Below are 16729 nucleotides of genomic sequence, written 5' to 3' on the forward strand. Positions count from 1 at the left end.
GGCAGCTTACAGAACTCAGGGAAACACTTACTTATACTGAATGGCTTATTATAAAGGTATGGCAATAGATGAACAGCCAGATAGAGGTGCATGGGGTGAGGTCCAGAAGGGTCCCGAGTGCAGGAGCTTCTGTCCCCATGGAGTTGGGGCGCACCACCCTCCCCGCACGTGAGTGCGTTCACCAGCCAGGAAGCTCTCCGAACCCCTTTCTTTAGGGTCTTTCATGGAGGCTTCATCATGTAGGTAACTCCATCTCCAGCTCCTCTCCCCTCTCTGGAGGATGGGGTGGGGCCAAAAGTTCCAGGCTTCTATTCATGGCTTGGCCTCTCTGGTGACCAGCCCTCATCCAGCAGCCACCAAGAGCTGCCTCATTACAGCAGAAGATGCTCATATCACTTATGAAATTCCAAGGGATTTAGGAGCTCTGTGCCAGGGTCCAGGGGCAGAGACTAAATTTTTTTTTTTTTTTTTTTTTTAAAGATGACCAGTAAGGGGATCTCAACCCTTGACTTGATGTCGTCAGCACCACACTCACCCAGTGAGCGAACCGGCCATCCCTATATAGGATCCGAACCCGTGGCCTTGGTGTTACCAGCACCGCACTCTCCCGAGTGAGCCATGGGCTGGCCCTAAATATTTTTTTATATGTCACAGTCATTCTCTTTCTCCTCACTCAGTGTCCGAAGGCACTCTGTTAGCATTTTTTTAATATATTAAGAGTAATTCATACTGTTACTAGGAAATCCAAAATTTTATTATTTTCTTTAATTTTTATTGAATCAAAATTGATTATATATATTTTGGGGGTTCAACATTGACATATATTGATCAAATCAATACTTCTAGCATATATATTGTGACAAATTGTACTTATTCTTTATGCCCCTTGTCCAATCTCTCCCTATCCCCCTCTCCCACCCCCATCCCACCTCTAATTACCCTAGACTTCTCTCCTTCTGAAAGAGTAATGGTGATGCCTCTTGTCCAATCTCTCCCCATCCTTTTCTCCCACCCCCATCCCACCTCTAATTACCCTAGACTTCTCTCCTTCTGAAAGAGTAATGGTGATTACTCTGCTGATTTGTTTCCTAGATCATCTGTCCAGTGCTAAGAGGTATATTCAGGTCCCCCAATATTATCATAGAGCACATGCTTCTTTTGTCAGTCTGGAATGGGCTTTATGGAGAGAGACATGCTCTTCTTTTCTTAGGTCTGTGCTGGTCACTTTCCTTGTGCCAATGCACTCCAATGGATGGCATACCATCTGCATGGTGGTTGTGGCATCTAGCCACTTCTGTGGCAACCATGGCTATTGTGGTGGCTAGGTTGGGCCACCCACATGGAGACGATATTTTTGGCATGCTCCTTGGCACTGGTGGTGTGCCTGATTGTGGGAGTCGCTGGTGACTCTCCTTGTGGAGAAAATTCAAATTACACTGAAAGGTATAAGATGAAAAGGAAAGGCGCCCTCCCTCCCAAGCCCATCTCTCCAAAGGTGGTCGCTGCTAACACTTTCCTGTGTGAGAAAACTTTTTGTTCTCCTTTGTTTTGGCGGCTGGCCGGTGCAGGGATCCGAACCCGTGACCTTGGTGATACCAGCAACCACACTCTGTCAAGTGAGAAAACTGAGAGAAAACGTTTTCTCTGCACTGTGAGCGCATACGTGCACTCCCCTTTCAACCCTTACACCTCACATTGTGCTCTTCTTGCTTTTTTCCATTCACGATTCTCTTGCACTCTTCACCGCAGTACGTATCGATGCCTCCTTTTTGCTGCCTGGTGTTGGCGTGGCATACGTGCACTGTAAAATATTTCACCAGTTAATATTTTGGTGAACATGTTAACCAAATATATTTAGTTAACTCTGCGGATAAACACTGAGTTGTTTCCAGCTTTGTCTTGTTTTCTACTGGACACAATCTGAATCATTGTACCAAAACCCTGCGAGTCATTTTTCCAGTCTAGAGCAGAACCCCAGAAGTGAGATTGCTGTGTCCACAGGGATGTCTCCTTGTCCTGCCCCCTGGAGAGGCCTGCCTGCACCACTCAGCCACAGTGATGCTTTGCCGTCCAAACTTTGGGAGGCGTCAGACGTCCAAGCCCCACATCCTGACCTATTTCCATTTAGCCAGTGCTGAGCATCTGTGTACAGACTGCAAAGAGGGGAGGAGCCCCTGGGCTCACACCCTGCCCCTTCCAGAGGCATTTTGTGCAGTCAAGAAAGTCACTTTTTTTTTTTTTCGACTGGGTGGTACCAGGATCCAAACACTGGACCTTGGTGTTACTGGCACCACCCTCTACCAAGTGAGCTAACCAGCCAGCATAAGGATTTGCCTCTTCTGACTCCTGCTATGGGGCATGGCTCAGCTCGCTCTGTCTTGGTGGGGTGCCTCCCCCTGAGGCTGCAAATGCTCCAAAGCCCAGCATTTGAATTTGTGGGCTGCACTGCGTTCTCCACTGCTGAGCACCTCATTCGTGTTTGCACACCCCTCTCTCAAACCTGAGGCTGTTCCACATTTGCCCACCAGACTCCCGAGCCACAGTTCCACGGGCCCCATGTCCCCTCCCCACAGCTGCAGTCCCACACAGCTGGAGCCCCGCAGCACATCCCTCATCCTCTGACATTCCTGCAAGCTGAAGTCACTCCTCCATTCCACCAAGGCCACCCCAGGACACTCCTCTGGCCATCTGTTTATTGTGTCTGTGCGTGGGAGAGAACTGGAGCTGCAGAGGTGGGGCTTCAGTTTTGGGAAAATGGACATTCAGATAGTTAGGGATAGAAAACTACATCAGAGGAAGCAAAGGAGCCCGTGATCATAAACACAGCTCAGCTGTCATGCCCGGCCCTGGTCCCAGACAACCTGGCCAGTTTTTCTCCTCTGCCTTTGTTTACCCACCACAGCCAGGGGTGGGAGTCCTGGGTCCACTTATCAACGTAGCATCCAGGTGCTTTGATAAGCACCCTCCTGGGAAAGGTCAAGGTTAGGGATCAAGGCGCACATGTAAAGGAGCCTCCCTCTGTCACCTTGGCCCAGCGCTCGCCGCCATCGCAGCCTCCCCCTGCTGACTGACCATGGCTGCAGGACAGGCGCTGCTGCTAGGTGTGGCCAGACTGGACCTCCAAGGCCCCTTCCTCTCTCTCCTGCCTTCTGCCCACCCACCCCTCCCCCATTCCCCCGGGGCCACCACTCCAGTCCTTACCCTCCAGCTCACATCTCTCCTGAGAGTGGCCCAGGGTCAGTTTGCTTCTCCTGAGTGTTCAAACACCCAAATGAAAGTGCACCGGAGTCAGCTGTCCCCCTCTCTCTGCATGCGGGCGCTGACCCCTGTCTTTGTCTTGCAGGAGGTGGAGCGGGACTCAGACAGTGAGAAGGACCAGCCCCAAGCAGGGCCTGAGGAAGAGGATGGTGAGTGGACCTGGCCTCAGACCGCACATCTGTGCCCTCGTGGAGGGGCTGGACTGTGTCTGGGCTGGACCACGCGTGCTTGGGATCCCTGCGGCTGGAATTTGAGTGGCAGTACTAGGGGGAGCCGGTGGGGTGGGGCGCGGTGGCCCAAGGGAGAGGCCTGCGAGGTGTAGTCCAGCCTGGGGGATGTCCCGCCAAAGCCCTGCTCACCTGGCCAGCCCTGTAGCCCACCTCCCTGTGTACCTCCTTTGCACGTTCAGTCTTTGCTTTTCCATCTGTAAAATGCGAGTCACCTCCAGATACAGGTGGCCCACCTTGTGAATAAACCAAGTGCCCTGACCTTCTGCACGCTGCAGAGCCTCTCAACTCCCCTAGTGCATTTCATCTTTCTCTCCAAGCATCTCTGACCTATTTTACGGACATGAAAGCCGCTCACAAGGCTGCTCCCCGTGCTTTCTGCAGAATAAAGGCCCCAGGGGAGGAAATGCCTGATTTCTGCGCAGCTCTAGCTAACCCATCGGACCTCCCCTGGCCATCAGATTCCAGGAGGCTCCAAGAAGAGAAAGGGGGCGGCCACAGCATTGAGGAAACTGAGAAATTCAAACTTGACCGCAGGGGGATGGGGAGCAGGCGGTGTGTTTGCCTTGGACAGACAGAGACAGAATGAAACATAGAGTGGGGCTGGATCTGTCACATTTTATTTCTTTTTGTGTGGGCAGCTGGCTGGTATGGGGATCCAAACCCGTGACCTTGGCGTTACTAGCACCATGCTGTCCCAAGTGAACACTTTCTTTCTTAAAAAAAAAAAAAAGCTAAAGCAAATGTAGCAAAATGTCAACATTTGTTAAATCTACACAGCAAGTACATGGAGGACTTATCACTCCCTGTGTCTTTGAAATATTTCATAATTTTTAAAAAGCAAGACTGTTGCTGTGACTTTAAGTCGGCATCTGGCAGGAGCAATGGAAAGAGAGGGCTTCAGGAATGCAGCAACCAGGGCTCCTGTGGGCGGCAGGCGGGGCTGGGGGGCACTGAGTCCCCTGGAGGCCCCAGCCAGCCAGCAGGGCTGTCAGTTCCCATCAGTACAGCCGCTGAGGGAGCGGGAGGGCCGGAGCCAAGGCGCAGTCAGCAGGCAATGGCCCCTCGCTCTCCACTGTGGGTTCTCCCAGCTCATCTTCCAGTGAGAGATTCAGCAGCTGTGGCCCTGGGATCCGTCCCTGCCATATGGCCTGAGGCAGCTGCAGGGGTGCTGGGATCCTGTTAGCAACTTGGGGACATGGATGGGAAACTGAAGCCAAGGCTGGAGGCCCCCGGATGAGGAGAAGGGCAGAGTCTCAGCAGATCACTCTTCCTGATGTGGCTGTCGTCCTCACAGATGGACAGCCGTGGGCACAGCCCCACACCCAGCCGTGTGTGTTGTCACCAAGCCCTCCCTCCTTATTTGAGCTGCTGTCCCTGGACGTCACCCCACCTCCCAGCCGCCGCCTGTCGTCCTAACAAGACAGAGGGAGGAAAAAGGTTCATGGCCCCTGCTGTCAGAAGAAAACATGAGCGGGCTCCCAGCCCCTCTGCAGCGAGCAGCTCAGCCTCCAAGGCTAATTGATTAGTGTCGCTAAAATGTCTTCCCTAAGCGACTGGGTGGATTCACACAAGACTGGAAGAGGAAGCTTCCCCCTCCCTGGGGGGCTCTCACATTGACCCCTCAGGGTCCAGCAAAATTGGATGCATCTGTGTATCACTTGGTACATTGCACGCAATTAAGTTAAAGCCTTCTCAAGTCGTTTGTTCTGTTTGGCTCGGAAACCATAAAACTAATCATACTTGCCCCATAAATTGAAACCTAGACTTAGTACCAAGCTGATAGCATTTTTTATGTTTTATTTTTCTAAAACGCAGCAATACCATGACCCTACTGTTGAGGTTAATCGATTTTCTTTGTCGGTTGCCTCTTTCTAGTCCAGAAGCGAGCACTGGTTGCAAGCTTGTTCTGCGACTGCAGCTCCGTGTGATTCAGTCACTATGGCAGGGCCTGGGTGACATTCAGGGCTTTTGTGATTACCAGTGACCCGGGCCCTTCACTCCTTCAGGATGAACGCAGCAGCTCTAAACAGCACACCTGGATTACTCAGAAAAGACCCCCAGACTCATCAGACCCTGAACTTGAGAAACTCCTGACTCCAAGGGCTCAGAAGAGAGTCTTGCAATGCTCTGCACTTCAGCTGGGCAGAGCCAGGCCTGGAGGGGGGGGCGGCCAAAGCGAGCTGGGGTTTCCAGGGAGGAGAGAGGAAGGATTACACCTGTCTCTGCTCCAAGCCCCCAAGGCTCCCATCTCCCCGTGAGGAAGAGCCAAGCCCTCCCTGGCAGCCTGGCCCACCTTCACCCAGCCGTGTCACCTGTATGACCCGTGTCCTCCCGTCCCCTCGCTCGCTGCCTCATCGTTTCTTCAGACCCGCCAGGCAGGGTCAACCTAGCCCTTTACTGGGACTGTCCTCCCAGCCACGCAGGCTTGCTCCCTCTGCGCTTCCAGGGACTGAGCGTCATCTGTAAAGCCCTCCCCAGCCGCCCCATTTCAGCTTCCCAACAGCAGCCCCTGCCACCTCTGCCGACCTGTGTGCAGAGCACTCAGGGCCAACTGCAAACTGCATCTTTTAATTACTTGCATCTGCTTGCTGGATGTTTTATTCATGGTTATATCCCCAGTACCTAGACTGGTGCTCACCAGATCTTTGTGGAATGAACGAAGAGCAAATGACTCCTTGTACAAATGTGGCAACTGCTTCCTAAGGAAAAGTTTTAGCCCCGGGCAGTTGGCTGGGGCGAGGGAGCCTGCAGGAAGCCGGCCAGCTTCCTCCTTCTGTGCAAGGTTTTGATGAGAGGAAAATACAGCACCTTCAACATAATATTTGGGTTCTGAATTTACATCCAGAACCTTCTTTCTTTCACCCAGAGAGAACCCTAACCTGAGAGGCATTTCCCCCCCTTGACCCCACATCAGCCTGATAGCATGTGACAGCCACCAGCTGGGGGAGGTGAAGGTGGCCTGGCTTTTCCAGCTGATGGACAGGATGTGGAGGTGTCTGAGGTTCCTGACATTGGAGGGACAGAGAGAGAAACACTTCTAGAATAGTAACGGAAAAAGAAAAGACATCTGCATGATTTGCTGATCTGTTTCCTCCACTCAGTCCTTTATGCATCGATGGAGGTTAGAAGAGACAAACCAGCCAACTTCTGTCTCCAGGGCTCTTCCTGACACCTGCTGGGTTAAGGCCCAGGGCTCTTCCTGACACCTGCTGGGTTAAGGGACCACTGAGATTCTCTCACCAGGATTCTCAGCTTTTCTGCTCTGCCCTTCAGCCCAGCGCCTGCGGTCACTCCACAAATGGGTGCTGGCTTTCCTCTGTCTACCCCCTGCGCACCCTCATCAGGCCTCGAGATCTGCCCTTCCGCTTGTTTGCAGGAGCTACAGGGTCTCCAGGGCTCTTCCTGACACCTGCTGGGTTAAGGGACCACTGAGATTCTCTCACCAGGATTCTCAGCTTTTCTGCTCTGCCCTTCAGCCCAGTGCCTGCGGTCACTCCACAAATGGGTGCTGGCTTTCCTCTGTCTACCCACTGCGCACCCTCATCAGGCCTCGAGATCTGCCCTTCCGCTTGTTTGCAGGAGCTACAGGGTCTGCTCTCAGGGGCTGGCAAATGTGGCTGCACCTGTTCAGTGATGAGCACTTCAAACCACTGTGCCAAATCCCGCGTCTCGCACGCCCCATTGTGGGCAGGATGCATTTTTTCGGATTTTTAATAACTGCAGGGGGAAGAATGGAGAGAACCAGCCTGGTTGGCATGACACCTGCCCTCTCCAGCCCAGGAGCAGAAGGGCCAGGGGTCCCAGGAGCCCCGCACCCGGCACAGCGTGCTTCCCAGAGATAAGCGCGCTCCCTTGTCTGACTGGTGGCCACTGGTTAATTCGCACAGCAATAATGGTGGGCTTCAAGACAAGGAGGAAGGCCTTGCAGACAGCAGCTTGGCAAGAGCCATTTGGCAGAGAGGGGCAGACAGCGCTGTGGACGCTCTACCTGGCCGGGGAGAGCAGGGTCACTGGGGGATCCAGCCAGTTTTCGGGGTGGGGGGTGCTAGTTTCTCTCTGGCTGTCTCATTTTCCTCTGTGTGTCCCTATTTCAAGGGTGAGATGGAAGGAGCTGTGGGATCAAATGGAAGGTGTGGAACAAGGTGGGGTCCGGCCCCCTCTGAGGGCACACGTGGGGCCCGGCTGCCCGCCTTTGACTGCGGGGCCTCTCTGGCCTGGGTGTTTCCTTTAAAACTAACAAAGGGAGAGAGACTCTGAGTTTGCAGGAGGGCCCCAGCCTCTAAATCCCGGTCTCCTCTCCGCAGGAGAGGGCTTCTCCTTTAAATACAGCCCCGGCAAGCTGAGGGGAAACCAGTATAAGAAGCTGATGACCCAAGAAGAGCTGGAGGAGGAGCAGAGGTAGGCCGGCTCCGCAGAGCCCTCAGCCCACGCCCTCCACATCCAGGGCCCCTGCCAGCTGCGCCCCCACCCACCATGCTGCCTTTTCAGTTTAGGGGTGCTCTCCTGTCCTTGCAGTATCCCACCAGGCTCAGTCACCCCTGGAGGCAGTCCTGTCTTGTCAGAAAGAGGCAGTTGGCGATGGGAGGGGGAGGGCACCAGAGCCCACCTCCTGCATTCTCCCCACCCCCACCATGGCCCTGGAGAAATGCGATGCCAGGAAAGCCTGGGGCAGAGCCAGCTGTCCGCTTTGCGTAGAGCCCGCCACAGGAGCAGTTTATCACTGCAGGACATGCAGGGGTATGGGAGCTTGTCCATTCTGCAGTCCCCCCACCCCCTGCCCGTAGGCCTGCGTGTCGTTGCTGATCTGTTCTGCTCCATGGAGCTCTGAGGCCAGCGCAGCTGCGCAGCTTCTCGTGTTTAGGATCGGGCAGTCCCTTCTCCCTCACCAGTTGGACCCCCCCCGCCACATACCCATTGGGCCTCTCTCAACATTTTCTCTCAGCTCCGTCCTGCCAGGGTGGTGAAGAGCCCTGGAGGCAGTGGGAGAGCCCAGCTGTGCTGCACATGCACGCCAGCTGCCCTCTGCAGTGTGGCCTGGAGTGTCCTCTAAAGCAGACATCTAAATGCTAGGGTGCCACTTTTGGAGCCCGGCAACCCAGAGGGGCTTGTGAGGCTCACCCCCCTGCTCGGGAGCATAAGCTAGCCATGTAGGGCCAGAGCAGATAGGAAGGTTATTTCGGAATGCAGGACTCAACCACGTTTTTGTGACCACTCCCCAGGCCAGCCAGCATCCCTCCAACATCAGAAGCGCTCTGCCCACAAGACTCCCTGTCCCCCTCCTGGTGCTGGCATCAGCTCTTTCAAACCTCAGCAGGAGGCTGTTCACCCTGGGAGTAGAGGGGGGCGGCCCTGTATGCACAGCCGGCCGGAGGACCTGCCAGTGGAAGTCCTCTGACTCCGCGGGCACTGGGGACACTGCCTCTTGGTGTGACTGGGTTTGCTGCCTTTATATTTCAGGATTGAGCTGACCTCTGACCTCACTTCCCTGTAGCAAGTTCCTTAGGTCCTGGGCCACAAATATTCTTGCAAATCCTTTTGGTAAGGAGATTGCTTTCTTAGACTAGTGGTGCTTCCTTCATACTGTCTGCTAATGTGTCCCCGACACAACTGACGTGGTCTGAACCTGCCCTCCTCCACCACCTTCATAACCAATGAATATGTGTATGTGCCACCTGAGCTGCGCCGTTCTTCTCCAGTGCAAGGAATCACTGCCAGAAAAGGCCCCTTTCCCAGGGGTAGAAGTTCCTGGGGGCTAAGTTAAGTCCCTGGTGGGCCACATGGGCCAGATGGTTGGGGTGCCACTGCCCCATGTGAAGCTGGGGGACCCTGAAGGTTGTGGGATGTAGATGCTGCCCCCCTGCAGCCTCGTGAGGTCGCTGACATGGCTTCAGTCCTGCCCTGTGAAGACAAGGCAGCTGATTAAACAGTTCATAGCAGACACCCTGAGAACAGTCTGTGCCTATGAGTTGGGGGACAGGAAGGTTTGATCGTCAGAACAAGGGCTGGCAGACTGCAGCCCGGGGCCATTGTAAATCCAGCAAGGCTGGACACAGCCACACTCATGTGTTTTCCTGTGGTTCGTGCTGCTTTCGTGCTGCAGCGACTGAGCTGAGTAGTTGTGGCAGGGACCGCATGGCCCACAGGTGCTGAAGTAGGATCTGGCCCCTTACAGAAGAAGCGTGCAGCTCCTAGACAGGGGGCTAGAGAGGGATTGACACACCTGCCATCCCTGAACGTCCCTGTGGACAGAGGCTGAGACAGGACCGTGGCCTTACTCTGTCTGCACAGATTGATATACGGTGTGGATGTGGAGGATCGATAGGGTAGGAAGGACCAGTTGGTGGACTGAAGGCCAGGCCTCAGGCTAGAGCTAGACTGCCACCACCACCTCATGTTCAGGGCTGAGACCTAGGAAATGGGGAGGGGAAACCCCTTCTCTGGTATTTTCAGAGAGAGCAGATCCTCCGTTGCCCAAGAGGGCCTTGCCCAATAGGTGCACTATTCACACTTGGCTGTCCTGTGGGATGGAGACTGTGCCCGAGGGGCTGCTCTGGGGGTGAGGCAGGAGTGCCCAGCTCCTCATCTGCATGCTGCAGTTACATTGTGGGCCTTAGTTGAGAAGAAGGGGCTGGGGACTTCCTGGGGTGGAGCTGGAGTTCATGTTCATTTCCATTACCACCCCCACCCAGCATGCTCCCCATGGCTCCCGGCATGCCTGTGACATCTGCTTGGCCCTTCCCGCTTCTGAGTTGAGAAGAAGGGGCTGGGGACTTCCTGGGGTGGAGCTGGAGTTCATGTTCATTTCCATTACCACCCCCGCCCAGCATGCTCCCCATGGCTCCCGGCATGCCTGTGACATCTGCTTGGCCCTTCCCGCTTCTGCATGTGGCTGGCCCTGGCGTGGCCCTGTGTGGGGCCCCCTTGGGGCCACACCACTTCTGTCCCTCCTGTGGTGATGCTTGGGGTTGCAGAGGCTGGTAAGTTTGGCTTTGTCTCTCCATCTTCAACATGATAGTTCCCCCAGGGGGCTGCCCAGCTGAGTCCAGGGAACTGCCCTGAAATTGTCACGTGAAAAATAACATGCATGTTATTGTCAAACCCTAGAAGCACAGGCCAGCGAGCAGGGTGCTCTCTTCTCTGCCTATCAGATTCTTCCCTCCCAAACTCTGTGCCTGTTTCTAATTCCTTTCCTGGCACCCAGGGCCCCCAGTCAAGTTGCAAGCTAGTTAACAGATAAATGCTGCACGCCCCTAACTTCACATTTATTACTCAGCCAATGGATCTATATCTAGAGCTTAAATCTTTAACACTTGCTTTTTGCAGCATTCCCCCAGGGTCCCCAGTCAAGTTGCAAGCTAGTTAACAGATAAATGCTGCACGCCCCTAACTTCACATTTATTAGCTCAGCCAATGGATCTATATCTAGAGCTTAAATCTTTAACACTTGCTTTTTGCAGCATTCCCCAGAAGGCTCAATTTGCAGGGTTTCAGGGCGTGGCAATTAGGAAGTGGGACTAGAAGCAGCAGGACTCAAATTAGTTCTCCCCTGTGTCTACTTGGGCATTCCCATCCCTGTAACTGCTCACAGATGAAATTCCCTCTGCCAAGAAGGTGGAAAGTAGGCAGGTTTGTAACTGCAGAGGTGGCAGCTGCTTAAACCCTGCTTGGCGCTGTCTGCCCATCTCCTTGGGTTTTCCCTCTGGGCTGTAGGTTGACATGATTTATTGGCAGTGGCTCTGGGGGAGCCGCTGGGTTCCCACTGCAGCTTCTCTGGGAGGCGCCACCTCCAGCTTTAGAGTGTGCCTGGGACAGTCGGCCTGCAGGCTGGGGACAGCTCCCTTGAGCAAGAGGCCTCCCCCGCAAGCCCCCACCCCCACCCCGAGCTAGTGAAGCTGGAGAGGCTTGGCTGGCTTCGTAGCTTGGCAGGAAAAAGAAAAGAAAAAGCACAGCAGTTGGCTCCTCTCCATGAGTTCTTCCCACCGTCTGGTCCCAGAGGGAAAATGGAAGCCAAGACATAGGCTACATTGGCTCTGGCAGATCAGGACCCCTGCGGGGCCCCACACCCCTCTGTTTGAAGATCACAGGACTGTCCTGACTGTTCTGGGAATGGACACAACTCTAGGGGAAGGTTTTTCATATGGCTTAACGGAGAAGGGGAGGAAGAGACAGAGGAGCCACAGCGATGGGATAGTTGTCCTAGTCCTTCCCCCTGACGTATCCATGAAACCAAGGGACCTGCCAGTGTGACTCTCTAGCTCCAGCTAGAAATGCACGTTGACTCTGACCTCCAGGAGAGGGCACCAGAGGGACAAAATCAGACCCCCTGCATTTTCCAAGCCCCACTCCCGTGGGCTGAAAACGTGCACGGTTCGTAAAAGGTGGGCACACAGTTGGCTGCATCTGGGAAAGAACATATTGTAAGATTCCAGTATCCCCAGATGGGACCAAACCCAGCCAGCGGGAATCAGAAATTATCCAGGTGGTAGGAATGTCAGCAGCGCGACCACTCAGCCAGAGATCAGAAAGACCCAGAAACCCAACTGCCCGAGTAACTTAAATGTCTCCAGAGGCTGAGGGCTGGGGCTGCACGGGCCCAGCGGGAGCTCTGCAAGCTCCCCCGGCTTTGCAGCCCAGACTCTCTTGCTGCAGCGATGAGAAGCAGACCACGTGTTTGAGAAACCAGCACCCAGCGCAGCTTCTGCAATTCCAAACGTTCTCCTTCCTCATCCCTGTTTCCCCCTTTCTTTCCCACGGTACTTGTGAGATGGAATGAGTAAAATAAATTATCTTTTTCTCCCTATTTCTCTTTGCAGAACTGAAGAATAATGAAGTTATCCTTAGCCTCCTCCTACAGGCTTTTCCTTTTGGCATCTTAAAAGCTTGAGAGATAACATGGAAACCCTCAGAGAGGAGCCCGCGCAGGCTCCTGGGGTGCATCCTGCCTCCATAGACCTTCTGAGATAGAGACCCTCTCTCAGGACTCTTCCCTGGCTAGCAGGATCCTGGCAGTGCCCTTGGCTCTGCCCTCTTTAGAGATGTTCATCCCTGTTTACGTGGGTCGCTTTGTTAACAGCTAAGCTGAAGGGTTTTAAGAATTTGAGTTCAGATCCTGGATTTGGGGTTTTTCTTACCTCTCAGACTTGCCCTCCACATATCCTTCATGCCTTAGATACCACCGATTTCAGCAGCTTCAACATTTTAAAATCAGAGTTCGACTTCCTTCCAGCCCTCCTCCTTTGGCCCTCTCTGAAGCCAAGAGACTGAGGCATGTCACAGTAGAGCTCTCCTGTGCACACTAACTCCACCAGGGACGGTCCGCTGTCCCCCTTTCCCTCGGGGCCCACTTCTCTCTTTCTCTCTGGCTGGCTCCATTATGGAGGATGAGAGGCGCCATATTGATTCCTGGGCAGCAAAGAACCATGCCAGGTATTGACCTGACCACTGCCCTTATTTTTCAGCTAGAGGAGACATGGGTCCAGCCCTCTTGTTGCTAAGAGGCCTTTTCCACTGGCATTCTTACCAGCTCAGCCGGTCTCCACCTTTGCTTTTGCAGAGCATTAGTGTTAGCTTGAGATAGATTTCTTGACTATGCCTTTTCCTAGCAGGTTTCATAGATTCGTTAGAACTTCACCAGATAATCAGATCAGTCTCAGATCAGTTTCTTGGAATTTTATATCTGACAATATTTGTACTATATCAAAGTAATTTGCAGTTCTTAGATTTTTTGGTTAAAACTTTTTTTTTTTTAAGGAGTATGTTCATAGTAACTTTTTCCATCTAATGGAAGGCTGGGAATGTCCAACGCCAAGCCCTAGGGCGTGCATTCCCTGGCCTCTCCTCTGGGCCTGATGCCTTAGGTTCGGGGTTTAGGGCAGAAGAGGCAACAGAGCAACAGCCAGCCAGGCAATGACTTCGACACAGAGCAACATGACGAATAGATGTACTCTTGTGTCCCCAAACAGCAATAGCAATGTCCCTGTCCAGGCTGGGATCTTATTTCTACAATACGTAGCAACTCCCTCCAAGCATAGTTATCTAGGCACGTCTGGAAACTTGCTGAACGTGGCTTGTAGGCACCGAGCCTCAGGTACTCCTGACGGCTTGGATCTCTGTATTCAGCCTTTGTTCATCCAATAAACTTTCAGTAGATGATCTTGATTACTGTGTGTTTTTTTAGTCTGCTTTGTTTTTTAAAATAATCTCTTTTGAACCCATTAATTTGAGCTCTCTTTCACTTTGATGCCTGTTACTCTCCAGCTGAATACAAAATCATATGTCAGGCCGGCCCATGGCTCACTCGGTAGAGTGCGGTGCTGATAACACCAAGGCCACGGGTTCGGATCCTATATAGGGATGGCCGGTGCGCTCACTGGCTGAGCGTGGTGCTGACAACACCAAGTCAAGGGTTGAGATCCCCTTACCGGTCATCTTTAAAAAAAAAAAAAAAATCATATGTCCACCTTGTTGAAAATATGCAACAACCACAGCCATCAAAAGCCACACGAAATAATTTGTGTTCACTCAGGGAGATGCCAGTATGTACATGTGGATTGTGAGGCCATCTAAGGAGCTCAACACACACCCTTTCAGTTCACAGTACCCCTTTCTTGACATGGTAGGATACAACGTACATCTCATAAGTTCCTGCTTCTCCAGACAGGAAAATGGACGTTAGTCATAACTTTCCCAGAGTGACAATGGAGGCTGGGCATTGGGACTTCAGTATTTTACTTCTAGATGCTGCTCTAGACAGAAAATCTACTGTTTGCTGGATGGAAGATAACGGGGCTGAGGAGGGGAGGGTTATAGCAGAAGGAATATGTTAGGAAGAGTGTAAGACCAGATGTTGAGACATCCTTCTAGGCAATGTTGGGGGTGCTGCTGGCCCGGAAGCTGTGCCAAAGTCCTGTGTTATGATGGACCTGTAATGTGACTATAGCAGAGCCAGCTGCAGAGAGGGGCTGAGAGGTCTGAGCCTGCAGTGTGCTTCACATTCTCTGAAGGTACCCAGCCAGTGGTGTGGTGTGGCGTGGAGGGCAGGGGCTGCAGAAGAAAGAATCCAGGGTGCATTGCCCAGCCATGCTGACACACAAAACCATACTGTTCCCTGGCTCTTCCCGCAAAGTGTCACCCCACCCTTCCGTGTTTGTGCTACAGGAGTTGTCCTACACTGGTCAGATGGTGTGGTTGGGCCTCATAAAGATAACAGAATATTGCTCCCGAGTGCAGTAAACATTAGGCCTGTCGTCATCCACGCCAATTCCCTAGTAAGAGGGGGGTAGGGCCACCACTGGCCACAGGGTGTCTGTGTAAATTAGGAAAAGGCACGCCTTTCTCTGGGCAGCAAAACCCCACAGGCTGGATTTCAGCCGACCCTTGTCCCTCTGCCAGCCACCCTGGTGTACACATCTGTATGTTCCCACAACCATGTGTGCCCGTTTCCCAGCCAGTGATGTCTTTTCTTCCTGCACTTTTGGCTCATCCCCCTCAACTAAGGCTGTTTCTAACCTATTTCTTCACAGGATCTCAAGCCACTTAATGGAACCTATCTTCCTCCTCATTACCTCACTGTGAGATGTGCAGTCAACAATAAAATGAGGCCAGAGGGGAAACTGAGGCATGGAAAACCTAAATGATACTTGGGGTCCCTGAACCTCCATGGTGAACTTGAGACTCAGCATCCCAGTGTTTAGAACCCTCAAGTTGAGTGTGTTAGACCAAACCAGCTCCTGTGTTTTAACTGGGTTTTATTTTTGTTTTATTCTTCTGAAAAACAAAAGCAGAAACAAACGAGAAAGTCCTTAGTCCGCTGACTGCGCAGTGTCTCTCTCTCTCTGTCCCTGGGGTCAGGAGCATCTTTCTTCTCTGTATCCTTTCTTCTCGACAGAGTTCAGAAAGAACAGCTGGCCGCCATCTTCCAGCTCATGAAGGATCACAAGGACACTTTTGGCGAGATGTCCGATGGCGACGTGCAGGAGCAGCTCCGCCTCTACGACATGTAGCCCGCCACCACAGGCGCCACCAGCAAGACACCCACACCGCTGTGCCGTGCCTCTCTCCTGACCCCTGACCCAAGCTCTTGTTACTTTCAGACTTTTGTAGGCTTCACTGTATCTTAAAATATAGAGGTAGACGTATATTATATACAGATTTGCTCAGTTCTTACACTTTAGGAATCATTTTACAGGAATCAAGATTGTTTTCTTCAGAGGAGAAAATCCCTGACCCCTTTGGCTTCTGCTTGCTGGTGAGGTTGCAGCTGTGAGCTAACCTTCTGAAGCCGTCTTCTGAACCAATTCAATATCCCACACAGACCCAGGGCAGGCAGCAGTCCGGGAGGGCTGATGTGAAGGCCTGGTGCTCAGCCCCAGCACACAGTGTGGAAAGAATTCAGGGGTTCTGCAGGGAGGATCAGTACTGGTTCTTGCTACCTGAGTGTCTAATCTAAAAACACTACACACTCCTTCTGGATGCTTCTGCAACTGTAGGGAAGCAAGCAGTAAGGGGCATTCTTTTAGCAAAAGGTCTGATTCAAAGACTTGCCTCCTAGGGGCTGGCCGGTAAGCCTAATTGGTTAGAGCATGGCGTTTACAACACTAAGGTCAAGGGTTCAGATCCCCATACCGACCAGCAGCCAAAAAAAAAAAAGCAAAGACTTATCTTCCATCCTGGGACAAAGCAATGGTATCAGAGTTAATGTCCTCAAAGAGTTTCTCTCATTTAAGCACGAGACTTACTCTGAATATAACTGACTTATCTGAGCACTTAGAATACCCCTAGAATTATGCTGTAGATAGAAGAAATAAAAAATGCAACATGGTCCCTACCTTTCAGGAGGTTAAAGGCCTATAGAGAGGACAGGCCCATGTGCAGAGAATGACAACCTCATCAGAATGCATTCAATAAAATGCCAAAATGATCTTAGAGAACAGTGCCTGGGACATCAGAGGGGATCAATCATTTTTGTCAGGGAGTGAATGTTACTAATGGAAATAACAGTGGTTCTTCACGCCACACAGGTCCTGTTTGTGATCACCCCATAGCAGGAAAATTCACAGTTCTCGAGCAAACTGTGTTAGGTGGGTATGCGAAAGAGAGAACCTATGACAGTTCTTAGAAGCATTTTTTATTTGCTGAAATAAAGCTAATTCAACGCACTCATGTAAAGAAGCGGTGGCATTTTACACGCCTCGTTAATAATCACGGGGAGTAAACTTCCTTTCATCGGCTCTTGCTTGCTA

General features: G+C 52.4%; 1 long non-coding RNA gene across 2 annotated transcripts; it reads left to right on the forward strand.

Annotated features, from left to right (window-relative positions):
• Positions 1-3327: 3327 nt before the first annotated feature.
• LOC103605226 lies at positions 3328-16655 on the forward strand. 2 transcript variants are annotated; one of them, XR_551779.1, is made up of 3 exons: positions 3328-3407; positions 7793-7886; positions 15376-16655. It is a non-coding gene; the product is annotated as an uncharacterized LOC103605226 (long non-coding RNA). The 2 variants fall into 2 exon arrangements; XR_551780.1 differs by lacking the exon at positions 15376-16655 and adding an exon at positions 12302-13049.
• The last annotated feature ends 74 nt before the right edge of the window (positions 16656-16729 follow it).

This window comes from Galeopterus variegatus, unplaced genomic scaffold, assembly GCF_000696425.1.
Source record: "Galeopterus variegatus unplaced genomic scaffold, G_variegatus-3.0.2 Scaffold5661, whole genome shotgun sequence".
NCBI lineage: Eukaryota > Metazoa > Chordata > Mammalia > Dermoptera > Cynocephalidae > Galeopterus > Galeopterus variegatus.